Here is a 12,816-nt window from a genome sequence, read left to right as displayed (position 1 = left end):
ATATGTACTGTACATTCTATACACAGTTGAAGGTCTGCATGCATTGTTTTGATGTAATAATCATAGAGCCAGTCTGGCAGAGATTATGCAGCATTATGTATGCTCAGACACACACACACACTCCGACACACACGCATCCACACAATGACAAGCGCACACACTTGCACACACACACACACTCGTGCACCTACACACTCCCACACACACACAGAAGTGCATGTACTGTACACACACACATTCAAGGGCGACCTTGTCCACCGAGGCTCACACACACAGCTCTCTTGCACCTCTCATGGCATCTCCTGTGTGCCTCTGGAAATGTGACATCAACCCGTTTACAACCTGATATCACACCCTCATTCCAGGAACAACCCCGCTATCTGAAGTTAACAACTATCAATGGATTGAATCAGAGGTAATGTAGAGCTTCATTGTTAAACTCAGCTTAATGACACTTAAGCCTGGGGAGCCAGGGTGGGAAAATGTAATATGCTGAAGTTTAGTGCAAGATGTTATGTATTCTGTACTTTGAAATTTTAGCCTTATGTTTAATATGAGTAAGTCCTGCAGTGTTGGAAGAGAACAAGGTGCCACTATTTCAGAACAGCTTTTGGTGTACAATGCAATGCATGCTTTGTGTGTGTGTCGGTAGGCTATTCAGATAGTCAGTACTTGTGATTCAGACTTGAATTGTGCTATTTATATACATATATATATTTTTTTTACTGCAATATAATGGACAGATTCTATAGCCCATTTCAAACGACTGTATCGCTCCTTCACCCTTATGTGCAGAAGAATCAAACACTAAAGCATTGAATACATAGAAAAATCGCGACGTCATGGAAATAATGACGTCAGGTTCGATGAGCCGCCGGGAAGGTGGGCGGAGCTACACAACCGACAGGGCCAGGGAGATGCAAACACAAATAAACAGATGTCAGTGCTCATTTAATGCTGGTTAAATCATACGATGTATGAACTGATTTTTGCACGCATCAGATTATTATAAAGTAAGACCGGGCAAAGAGTGGATGCAAGAGGATCTCCATCGGTGAACGGAATTGATGACGTAACCGTTTCCACGGGCGACTGATATGTTGGTTAAGCCAATGGGGATCTACATTGGAGTTATTGCCCATCCCCCTGACGTGAATCACATGTCCCTTGCGATGTTGTGACAGTGTAGTGGGCGGGATTTTTACTACAGATCGGGAAAGAGGGGCAGTCTGTAGTGAGATACTGAGGAGAGGGAAAGAGAGGAAGGTCTCAGAGGTAATATTCGGAAAACGGAGTAAGTACTTCGTTTGATTTTTTTTTGCACACAAATATATATTTCCATAAGTAACAACATGGACACAAGCCAAGCTTTGATTCTGGTAAGCAATAGCGAACCGGTTTGGTTTTATCTCCTTACTACAGTTTTAGCTTAACGGTAAACGTTAGCCAGCTCAGTGCAGCTGCTCGTGAGTTCATGTCTAGCTTGCAAGCTAGCTTCTATTTGGGTAAGAAGATGGAACAACTGACATTGAGCTTCTTGTTCTTTACACCACAATTTGCTTCGGACATTAACCTACCTAACGTTTTCCAGAACAGGATCTTATTGACAAGTTAATGGAATGTATTGTAACGTGCGAAAATACAACTCGCGGGGTGACTTTGTGTTTGAAAAGTTGTGTAGCTAAATAACGTTAGCGGTGTAACGTTATTTTGAAATGGGTTCGACACTAGCTTTGGAGGAGCTCGTGGACAGGAGGTGGAGGTTGACGCCTAACCTCTACTGTACTAAGGAGTGAAGAAGAAGCAAAAGTCGTGGTGAAAACGACTTGAAATAACCAAGTGCCTGAAATAGCTTGTTGAATTAGCTAGCTACGTGAACGTTATTTGAGTCCAGCCATGCTGGTCGACTTGGACTCCAATTTAATTAATTCAGAATCTTATTTGCTGGGTTCTTTTTATTCCGCCTGAACTTGTTAGTTGGCTAATAGTTGACTTGACACATGCAGTGTGCTCATAATGAGTCAATAACCTGTAACAGTTAAAGCGTCGCTTTGGTTAGCTTTCTTGCCGCAAAAGGTCTACGTCCGTTGCTTTGTGGTACTGTTATATTTTATACATAAGTTACAATTTCTCAATTGAAAATGAACCTTAGTTTCCTTACATTTTTCTTGGTTACATTGGCAATTTTGCCGGTTAGCTACCTAACGTTAAGCCTTGACGACGATGGGTACTCCACTTGAAATTATTCCATGGTGTTATTCCACTGCACTCGTCGGTTCTAACGTCAGTTGGTTAGCCAGTGGTTGACTTGTGACATAGCTAGCTAGGTAACAGTCCTGACTGACAGCTAACGTTATCCAGTTAAATGAAGGATATACTGTAGCTAGCTAGGTGAAGCGTTAGTGCACCAGCTGCTAACATTGGCCAACCTACCTTTAACGTTACATGTTTTGCAACGGTAGCTACGCCGCAACACATCGTTAAGTTAGCTACTAGCACTTCTGTCTGAACTCCGTCTTTGAAACCTGTCATACATATCAGCTTGATGATATGCACTCTGGATGCCAGCTGAGATGCCGAAATTTCATCTTAGTACAGCTAATGTTAACAAGTTACATTACCGCCGGTATATCTATTTAGTTGTAGCAGTGTCCATAGCGGATCCATCTAACTAGCTACGACAGATCCATTATCCTGTCATGCTTTCTTTTCGCTCAGTGTGCCACCATTAGCTTACCAACCTCGAGCGTGATTATTTGTTCACGTTATGACAAGGCAACGTAACCAATCATTTGACCTTGACTACAGATAGTCCAAAGGCAATTTTCTACATATTTTTCTATTGCAGAGCTTATGTACTGGTCCCAGTGTGATAGGCGACGAGCTATCACGTTTTGATGTCTAACAGAAGGGATCAGTCCTTATCCTATTAAATGGCACCCGGCGTGCTGCACTTTGCCAGCAATGCATTCTAGTCTCTGCTGAATGCTGAGCTTCGAATGAACGCTGCTGGTTGACCATCTGGATTACGATCACTTATCGTTTGGGAATCTGTGTCATCAAATTGCAAACATTGGGGATTCCATTGATCTGTGCAACGCTTGTATTGAAGTCTAGTAATGTGCATTAATATGCATCCACAATACACATGCTATAATATTTGAAGAATTTACAATGCTGTAGTCATGTAAGAGAGGTATGGTGATCATTGGACAAGTTGTATAAAATAACGTTTTAACCCATATCAGTGTAGGATATGATTTTAAGATTTTTTGGTGTCAGGGTGTTCTGATATGTGAAATATCAGTGTTATCAAATTTTATTTGTCACATACACATGGTTATATGTTAATGTGAGTGTAGCGAAATGCTTGTGCTTCTAGTTCCGACAATGCAGTAATAACCAATGATTAATCTAACCTAACAATTTCACAACAGCTACTTTATACACCCAAGTGTAAAGGGATGAATAATATGTACATAAAGATATATGAAAGAGTGATGGTACAGAACAGCATATGCAAGATGTAGTAGATGGTATCCAGTGCAGTATATACATATGAGATGAGTAATGTAGGGTATGTAAACATTATATTAAGTGGCATTGTTTTAAAGTAGCTAGTGATACATTTTTTACATGTGGCAGCAGCCACTCCATGTTAGTGGTGGCTGTTTAACAGTCTGATGGCCTTGAGATCGAAGCTGTTTTTCAGTCTCTCAGTCCCTGCTCTTCTCTGCTGACTGCTGTCAATTTGATCAAGATTCCGTTGCATTCTGAATACATTCATGGCATTCAATAGGAGTGTGATTTCTATCTTCTAGACATTTGCCTTTTATAGATCCACACATTTTGGCCATAAAAAACAACAACCTTTGACTGTGTCTGAGGCTGTAGTTTTAACCAAAACTGTATATCATTCAGGAATGAACCATAAGCAGTGCAGCAGAGTAAAACTGAGCATACAGTAATAAAAACCTTCTCACTTGCATGGTATTGGTCAGCGGTGGTCCCTGTTCAATTATTAAAACAGGTGTATGTTCTGTGAATTGCATAGGATTTCTATGCCAATGATTCATGAGGAGTTTCACGATCGGCTGACTAATTATTAGTCTGATACTAGTACTGAATAGGATTTTAAGTCTGTCTCTGGTGTCTCTGGTCTTACGTTGTTTTGGAAAGTAGGCCTTTGAGTGGTTGTGGTTCAGTCAGAGGTTTTAACCTAATTAAATCGGTAGGCCGATACTACCTGAGTACAATAGCTATAGGATTTCAGTCTTCTCGTCAGAACACATTTCTTGGTAAATTAGGATTATTGAGCAGCAGTAGACTTTGTAGTTAATATTGATGGCATTTAGAATAGACAGGTGTCAAAGTATAACATGTGTAATATGCCTGTTTATTAGCGAATAGGTACTATTAGGATTAGGTAGGTACTATGATGTAACATAATTATCCTGTTTAACAAAGTTTCGGACAAAGTGCTGTCTATTCCAGGTAATGATTTGGCCTTGTCGACACTGCATCCCAGACTCATCGTGGACATGGACCCTGGCAGGGCTGCCTGATCTGTGCTCACTCAACTGGCTACCTGCTAAACTGTATTTCCCACTCATGTTGAACATTGTCTATAATTGTCAGGAAATCTAACATTCTGCATCAAATCTAAGAAATGGCTACTATAATCCTCCTTTTGTCTTACTATTGTAAGACCTACTATAGAAACTTACTAACGGAGACTCCTACTGCAAAAGGCACAATTGGTTATGTAAAAGGCAATGGAGCTGTTGTCACATTAATCTGAGGTGACATTCAACCCCATGTAGGCTATCATGGACAGCTCAATATAGTCTGCTGTACTATTAAGTAGGCCTACATTGTATAATGCTGCTTTTTACTCACGCTGGTGCGATGCGTATCTCCTATATTATTGTAAGGGCAAGGATATTCCACACTGCGGTTTAAAGGCAAGTCGAGTCTGACTCATGCTGGCTCAATTAGGCCCAAGTCTAAACACACACAAGCTCATATTTCCTTCTCTATCAGCATTCTCAGGTGTTCTCTTTTTAATCAAATTGGCATAGAGCGATATTTACATTGTAGAATAATAGTTTTGATGTCTTCACTATGAAATAACACATGGAATCATGTAGTAACCAACAGCAACCAGCACTCCATCACTCTCCTTGGTCAAATAGCCCTTACACAGCCTGGAGGTGTGTTGGGTCATTGTCCTGTTAAAAAAAAAGGAAGATTGTCCCACTAAGCGCAAACCAGATGGAATGGCGTATCGCTGCAGAATGCTGTGGTAGCCATGCTGGTTTTGTGTGCTTTGAATTAGGTATGACGATATAGATCGTGTGATGATAGAAAAATGTCTATCGTTTCATATTATCAATTGGACACGTGTGGAAGGAAATTTGCAACACAAACAAGAGTGAACGTGGCACAGAAGACCGTACCTAAAAGAGGGGCTACTTTGGTCGCATTGTCATGGTTTGGGTATGAAAGGTTTGACACGAACCACAAAACCGCCCCTCCTCCCCTGCAAAATATGCCGCAGGCCGGTCCCGACAACAGGCTCAAACACCACTATCTTACAACCTACACAAAAATCATGTGAAACAGTATGGAGAGAGTCTACGGATGAGACCCCAAAAAGTAAAGTCTAGTGCTCAAAATAAACCCCTCACTCAGACATGGCAAGAGGCTTTTGCCCGTGGCACAGCATATGGCAAAGAATCACGAAAATGGGAGGAGGTAACAGCTGCCGTTACCACTTACATCTGCAAAGACATGGCCCCAATTTACACGGTCGAGAAACAGGCATTTCGTGTGAGAGTGCAAACACTCAACCCAAGGTATCAAATGCAAATACATTTTATTTGTTGAGTATAATTCAAAATGTAATAAAAAATAGTCCTTTACATGTGGTCATTTTATATACACAATTTATTCATTGAATTTACAGAAAATGTGCTATATCGTGATATCATTATCAGGATATGAAATGACCTATATCTGGATATTAGATTTTGGCCATATCGCCCAGCCCTGCTCTTGAATTCTAAATAAATCACTGACAGTGTTACCAGCAAAGGGCCATCACACCACCACCTCTATACTTCACAGTGCAGAGATCATCCGTTCACCTACTCTGCGTCTCACAAAGACATTTACAATTTCCGTCAGTCTAATGTCCATTGCTCGTGTTTGGCCCAAGTTTTTTTAGTAGTGGTTTCTTGCAGCAATCCGACCAGTGCCTTAGACCGCTCACGAGTGGTGAAGCGGTCTAAGGCATTGCATCTCAGTACAAGAGGCATCACTACAGTCCCTGGTTTGAATCCAGGCTGTATCACATCCGGCTGTGATTGGGAGTTCCACAGGGCGGCCCACAATTTGCCCAGCGTCGTCTGGGTTTGGCCGGGGTAGGCCGTCATTTTTAAATATTTTATTTTTTTAACCTTTATTTAACTAGGCAAGTCAGTTAAGAACAAATACTTATTTTCAATGACGGCCTAGGAACAGTGGGTTAACTGCCTGTTTAGGGGCAAAATGACAGATTTGTACCTTGTCAGCTCGGGGGTTTGAACTTGCAATCTTCCGGTTACTAGTCCAACACTCTAACCACTAGGCTACCCTGCCCCCGTCATTGTAAATAAGAATTTGTTCTTAACTGATTTGCCTAGTTAAATAAAGGTTACATTTAACAAATAAATAATAATACAATTAAATGAAGGCCTAATTCACAGTCTCCTCTGAAAAGTTGATGTTGAAGTTTTTCTTAAACTCTATGAAACACTTATTTGGGCTGCAACTCTAATGAACTTATCCTCTTCAGCAGAGGTAATTCTGGGTCTTCTTTTCCTGTGGCGGTCCTCACTAGAGCCTGTTTCATCCTAGCGCTTGATGGTTTTTGCAACTGTACTTTCAAAGTTCTTGAAATTTTCTGTATTGACTGACTTAAAGTAATGATGGACTGTCGTTTCCCTTTGCTTATTTGAGCTGTTCTTGACATATGGACATGGTCTTTTACCAAATAGGGCTATCTTCTGTATACCACCCCTACCTTGTCACAACACAACTGATTGGCTCAAATACATTAAGAAGGAAAGAAATTCCACAAATGAACGTTTAACAAGGCACACCTGTTAATTGAAATGCATTCCAGGTGACTACCTCATGAAGCTGGTTGCAAGAGTGTAAAAACTGTCAAGGCGAAGGGTGGCTACTTTGAAGAATCTTAAATATAAAATATTTTAATTTGTTTAATACTTTTTTTGGATACTACTTGATTCCATATGTGTTCATAGTTTTGATATCTTCACTATTATTCTACAATGTAAAAAATAAAACCCTGAAATGAGTAGGTGTGTCCAAACTTGACTGGTACTGTATGTATTTGTGTCATAGTTAGTTAGTAGGCCTGTGTCAGTCTGCATATAAGAAAACGGTCCTGTTGGATAGCCTAGAGAGACACATGCATACAATCTTATTTTGTTTGAAATTAGCTTGGTAAATGCATTTTTAATCTGTAGGCTACAATCTCAATTGACTCCCCCAGCATATTTGCTTAAACCCAATCAAGGAGCACAACATTTTACCTAAATAGGAGGAAACCCCATGACGAATCAGAAATAGTGGGGGCAGCTGGTCACACAATGGTAGTAAATGTCAGGGCAGCATGACCTTAGTCTAGGGCTGGGCGATATGGCAAAATATCATATGTTTTTTCCACTCACATTTTTTACGGTATTTAATGTTTTAGAATTATACAAGTTCTGAATTTGCTTTATGAGTAGTGCGTGACCCTATGGTGGAAACAAACTTTCTAAGATATTTCAATAGCTCTTTCTCCATTCTGATTATTTTATACAGTTCAATTCAACTAAAATATTTTTGTTGCATTTCTTGCATCCATTTGAGATCATTTCTACACTGCCATGTAGGGCTGCACGACATGGGCAAAACATTTAGGCCTTATTTTTAACCATATGTTGCGATTTCACTTGCTATTTAGAGTAAAACATATTTATATAATTCTATAGTTGGAATATAATAGTGGGCACTTTGATTACAGTGTTTAGTATGACAATGCCAGGTAGGAGTTATTTAAATACGGTTGGAACCAAGTGTTGATAAGTGTTTCCTAGGGGACCCTGTATTCTTTGGCTACATTGAATGATTTCTCTTAGCTTAGCTACTTCGCGTAGCTAACATATTCATGCTTCACGTATACCTCTTTGATTTAGAAGATACTGTTGCACAAGCAACATGAGGATTTAGATCTACACCATCACTTGTATTATCAGGCTGTAAAGCTTGTTAAGTTTGCTTTGACCCAGTACATTTATTAGCTAGCCAGCCAAAATGATTTAGGCCCAACTTGCTAAGAAAAGACAAACTACGTGTAATTCTAGGTTGCTAGTGTCTCTGGTCAAGCAGCAACAAATGCGCTCCTTGAGTGACGGGGTGGTGCTATGCCTGTGTGGAAAGTGCTGCCGGAGAGAGATGACTCAAGTAGCGGAGTAAACTATCAAAATGGACATTACACACGGCATATCACATTTAACAAATCAAACATTCAAAACCTGTTTATAGAACGTAAAGTAAAAACCCAAACTGGTCCATGCATCAATACCAGGATATCGTAAAATATGTTATACCCCCTACCTCATGCTGTGGAGCTGCCCAGCAGAGTCAGTTAAAAAAAGGAGAGCAAAGGCTCTCAACTTCAAAGATGGCTTGCTCTTGAAAATGAAGGACATACAAGTTAAATAAAACCATAGCCTCAATAAATCTACCCCTATTCCCTTTAAAAACTCTGAAGAGGCTCAATTTATTCCATTTGCTTGTACAGAAGGGAAAGTGGAGATGCAAAGGACGATTTTTAAATGTCCCCCAAGAGACCATCACAAATCTTGATTAAATGAGCAGAAGAGCACTGGGAAGAGGAAGTGTGTCGTAGAGTTGACGCCGGGCGGGGACACCTCTGCATGGTGTCGTGAATTGGCAGGCTGGTCATGTAGAACACAGAGTAGAGAAGTGCCCAGTCTCTGGTGTGAAGTGGCCCGCTGATAGCACTGAGCCATGCTGCATGACATGAGTAAGGCTGGGTGCCTGCCTCTGCTTTGTACCCTCCACATTTACACGCCCTGACCCACTTCAGCAGGGGCCAGAGTGGGGAATGGGGACAGGGAGGGGTAGTCTGTAGGATGCTAAAAATAACCCCATCTGCAGTAGCAAGACCATAGCAGAGGGATCCCTGGAATGGCTGTCCTTGACTCACAACGAGTAAGTTGGCATGTAGAGGGGTTCAAAGTGCCAACCATGACCAAGAGGGTTTCCTTAGTTTGGGGAGAATTGCTTGAAAGTCCATCAACAGGTAACATTTGCACCGTTTGGCTATAGAGGTCTGTTACATCTCATTTTCTGCTCCCTGGAAAGGAATAACCGCTGAGCTTTTTTATGACAAACAACTTCGTATACGGTTCTAAGTGAAACCCCAATAGATTTCTTTGGTCTTCTCTTACTTAGTAAGGGTTTTGCTGTTTTTGTACACAAAGAGTTAACCTCGCTCCTATCATTGTTCAACCATACCATGCCGGCTGTTAGCTCGGTGATCCAATCACAATGATTTTCCACTGTTGTGACATGTGATCTGTTCCGCAACCTGAAACTGTCACCGCTCAGCAAATGTTGGCACTTCCTTCATCTTGGTGGTGCAGACGCTCGCAGGGGGACAGGCTCAGAGCATGAGATGTGAGGACAAGGGAAATGGAGCCTGGCCGCCTCCATTACTTTGGGGTTGAACATGTGTGTTCGCTGGGTGCTGAGGGCAACTCAAATATGCCAACCATTTTTAGAGGACCATTTAGGGGGGAGAAAACACATTGAGAGAGTCACACACCGCAATAGGCAAGTTAATATGGTAAGTCATCTGGGCCACAGTTGAAATTCACTTGAATTTGTCTAATTCACTTGAATTTGTGGAAAGATGCCTGTCAAGATGTTCCTGTCAGGCAGAATGCAAGTTGCCAGAGTTTCAATAAGGAACTGCAACCCTCCTTGTCTAAATGGGCCACACTAAAATTAGAGCACAAATTCTACTTAGGCAACGGTAAAAAGTTTCACTTTGTGTTTTTGCACATCTCACAACTATAAAAAACACTACCACATGAAATATTTTGGTGGAAACCTCTGTGTACGTTTCAACCTCACCCCAAACTTGTGGCCAGCAAAAGGGGTATTTCCCTCTCAAATGAGATTTTATGTCACCTCAGAATTGCAACCAGCCCTGCAATTATGTTGTGTAAAGAATAATAAATCCTGTCCATTTTCCATGGCAGATGGCTCCAAATAGAATTGACACGTGACCAAATAGTTTCTCAAAAACAAGTCTGAAAGTAGTGGGTTCGTTGGGTTGCTCTCATTTGTCCAGTTACTGAAATTACATTTTTCACTTGTGTGAATGTACCACATTCGTGCCCTCATTAAAGCACTCTTTTCTGGGCATCTTAGAATATGCAGGGATTTTGGCCCAATGCAGATGCAGTTATGAGTATTATGTTCCCGATCTGACTTGAAAAAGGGAAGCGTGCTCACTACTTTTTCTCTCATTCAGTTCATTGTTACACCCAGACACTAATGTAGACAGTGAATAAAACCGACTTCCCAGCTGGTGACCTCTTTGAGAGAGGGAGTAGGAAGTGATTCCCCCGCCTGCCTTACAGTGGTAAATTCCTCTAGAGCAGTGATTCTAAAATCTCTCCTTTGGGACCCCCAGCTGTTCCATGTATTTGATCTATTCCAGAGCGAGCACACCTGATTCCAACTTGACTAGGTGTGCTAGTTCAGGGCTATAACACATTTTTGAAAAGTTATTTTATTTTGCAGAGTAGAAGTTTGAGAACCACTGCCCTAGGGGATTCACTGTCCTATTTTAACCTTGAGACAATATAGGTTGGGTCATTTTCATCATTGCCAATTTGAATGGTCTTTCCATACAAGCTGCCTTTTACATGTCATCTTTCCTGATGTTTTTTGACTTCCTTATTCCGGTGCATCCCTCTCCCCGCTTCGAACATGGCACCTTTCCTTGTGGTGATTCTAAGAAATGAATCCAAATTACATCGTCCTTAAAACAGGCTGACGACTGCTGTGCTTTATTCTTCACTTTGGTCAGCAGAGCAGAGACTGGATCTCCCAGATGATGCCAGAGATTGTCTAATTAGATTAAAAAGGAGCTTTTTCTGAGATGATCATTCAGTGAGCGCCAGCCCCATCTCCCAATGAATCGCCACTAGCCAAAGTGGGGACACTGAATGTCAAATGGTTTTTAATTGCACAACTGAAATAAGTGTAGCAGGGACATTTTGATGATGGACTCTGGAAATGGAGATAACCCTTCCTACCTCCAGAGGAGGTATTTCTCCTATATAGCTACTTCACATTAAGCACCAAACACTGTGGGAGGAAGCTGGGCGTTTCATGAGTTATAATTCTTGCAGTAATTCCAGTTAGGCTAAGTGAAATGCTCTGGTTTTGACTTGTATACCAGTTGAATAGACTATAGAACTCTACATGTGCGTTGGTACATAAATGATCAATGAACTACAATACATTTAGTTTGGCTCTGCTTTTATTGTAGTGACCACCTACATCTGTCTGCCTGTGCTTCTCGTGGGGTTTATAGTAGAGGTCGACCGATTATGATTTTTCAACGACGATACCGATATCAATTATTAGAGGACCAAAAAAAGCTGATACCGATAAATCGGCCAATTTTTTTTATATTAATTTTATTTAATTTAATTTTTAAAATTATTATTATTATTTTAATTAATTAACATTTTTGTTAATTTTTTCTTTGTAATAATGACAAGTACAACAATACTGAATGAACACTTATTTTAACTTTAATACATCAATAAAATCAATTTACCCTTAAATAAATAATGAAACCTGTTCAATTTGGTTTAAATAATGCAAAAACAAAGTGTTGGAGAAGAAAGTACAAGTGCAATATGTGCCATGTAAAAAAAGCTAACGTTTAAGTTCCTTGCTCAGAACATGAGAACATATTTTTTTTATTTTACCTTTAATTAACCAGGCAAGTCAGTTAAGAACACATTCTTATTTTCAATGACGGCCTGGGAACAGTGGGTTAACTGCCTGTTCAGTGGCAGAACGACAGATTTTTACCTTGTCAGCTCGGGGGTTTGAACTCGCAACCTTCCGGTTACTAGTCCAACGCTCTAACCACTAGGCTACCCTGCCGCCCAGGGTAGCTGGTGGTTCCTTTTAACATGAGTCTTCAATATCCCCAGGTAAGAAGTTTTAGGTTGTAGAAAGGACTATTTCTCTCTACACCATTTGTATTTCATATACGTTTGACTATGGGATGTTCTTGTAGGCACTTTAGTATTGCCAGTGTAACAGTATAGCTGTTCGACAACAGCCACCCTCGAAGCATCGTTACCCATCGCTCCACAAAGCTGCGGCCCTTGCAGAGCAAGGGGAACAACTACCCCAAGTCTCAGAGCGAATGACCTCACCAATTGAAACGCTATTAGTGCGCACCCCGCTAACTAGCTAGCCATTTCACATCGGTTACACCAGCCTAATCTCGGGAGTTGATAGGCTTGAAGTCATAAACAGCTCAATGCTTGAAGCATTGCTAAGAGCTGCTGGCAAAACGCACAAAAGTGCTGTTTGAATGAATGCTTATGAGCCTGCTGCTGCCTACCACCGCTCAGTCAGACTGCTCTATCAAATCATAGACTTAATTATAACATAACACACAGAAATACGAGCCTT

General features: G+C 40.9%; 1 protein-coding gene across 8 annotated transcripts in view; it reads left to right on the top strand.

Annotated features, from left to right (window-relative positions):
• Nucleotides 1–1,192: 1,192 nt before the first annotated feature.
• atp2b1a (ATPase plasma membrane Ca2+ transporting 1a) overlaps nucleotides 1,193–12,816 on the top strand; it is an 81,863-nt gene continuing 70,239 nt past the window's right edge. For 6 of the 8 annotated variants that reach the window (XM_065021464.1, XM_065021462.1, XM_065021463.1 and 3 more), the window contains exon 1: nucleotides 1,193–1,294. The gene's annotated coding sequence lies outside the window, so the exon portion shown is untranslated. Of the gene's footprint in view, nucleotides 1,380–12,816 lie in introns of all 8 variants that reach the window. The other 2 variants (XM_065021461.1, XM_065021460.1) reach the window with 2 other exon arrangements.

The sequence above is a fragment of the Oncorhynchus nerka genome, linkage group LG8 (assembly GCF_034236695.1).
Source record: "Oncorhynchus nerka isolate Pitt River linkage group LG8, Oner_Uvic_2.0, whole genome shotgun sequence".
In the NCBI taxonomy this organism is placed as follows: Eukaryota; Metazoa; Chordata; class Actinopteri; order Salmoniformes; family Salmonidae; genus Oncorhynchus; species Oncorhynchus nerka.
The sequence above is the reverse complement of the archived record's forward strand: the minus strand, read 5'-3'. Positions and strand labels throughout refer to the sequence as shown.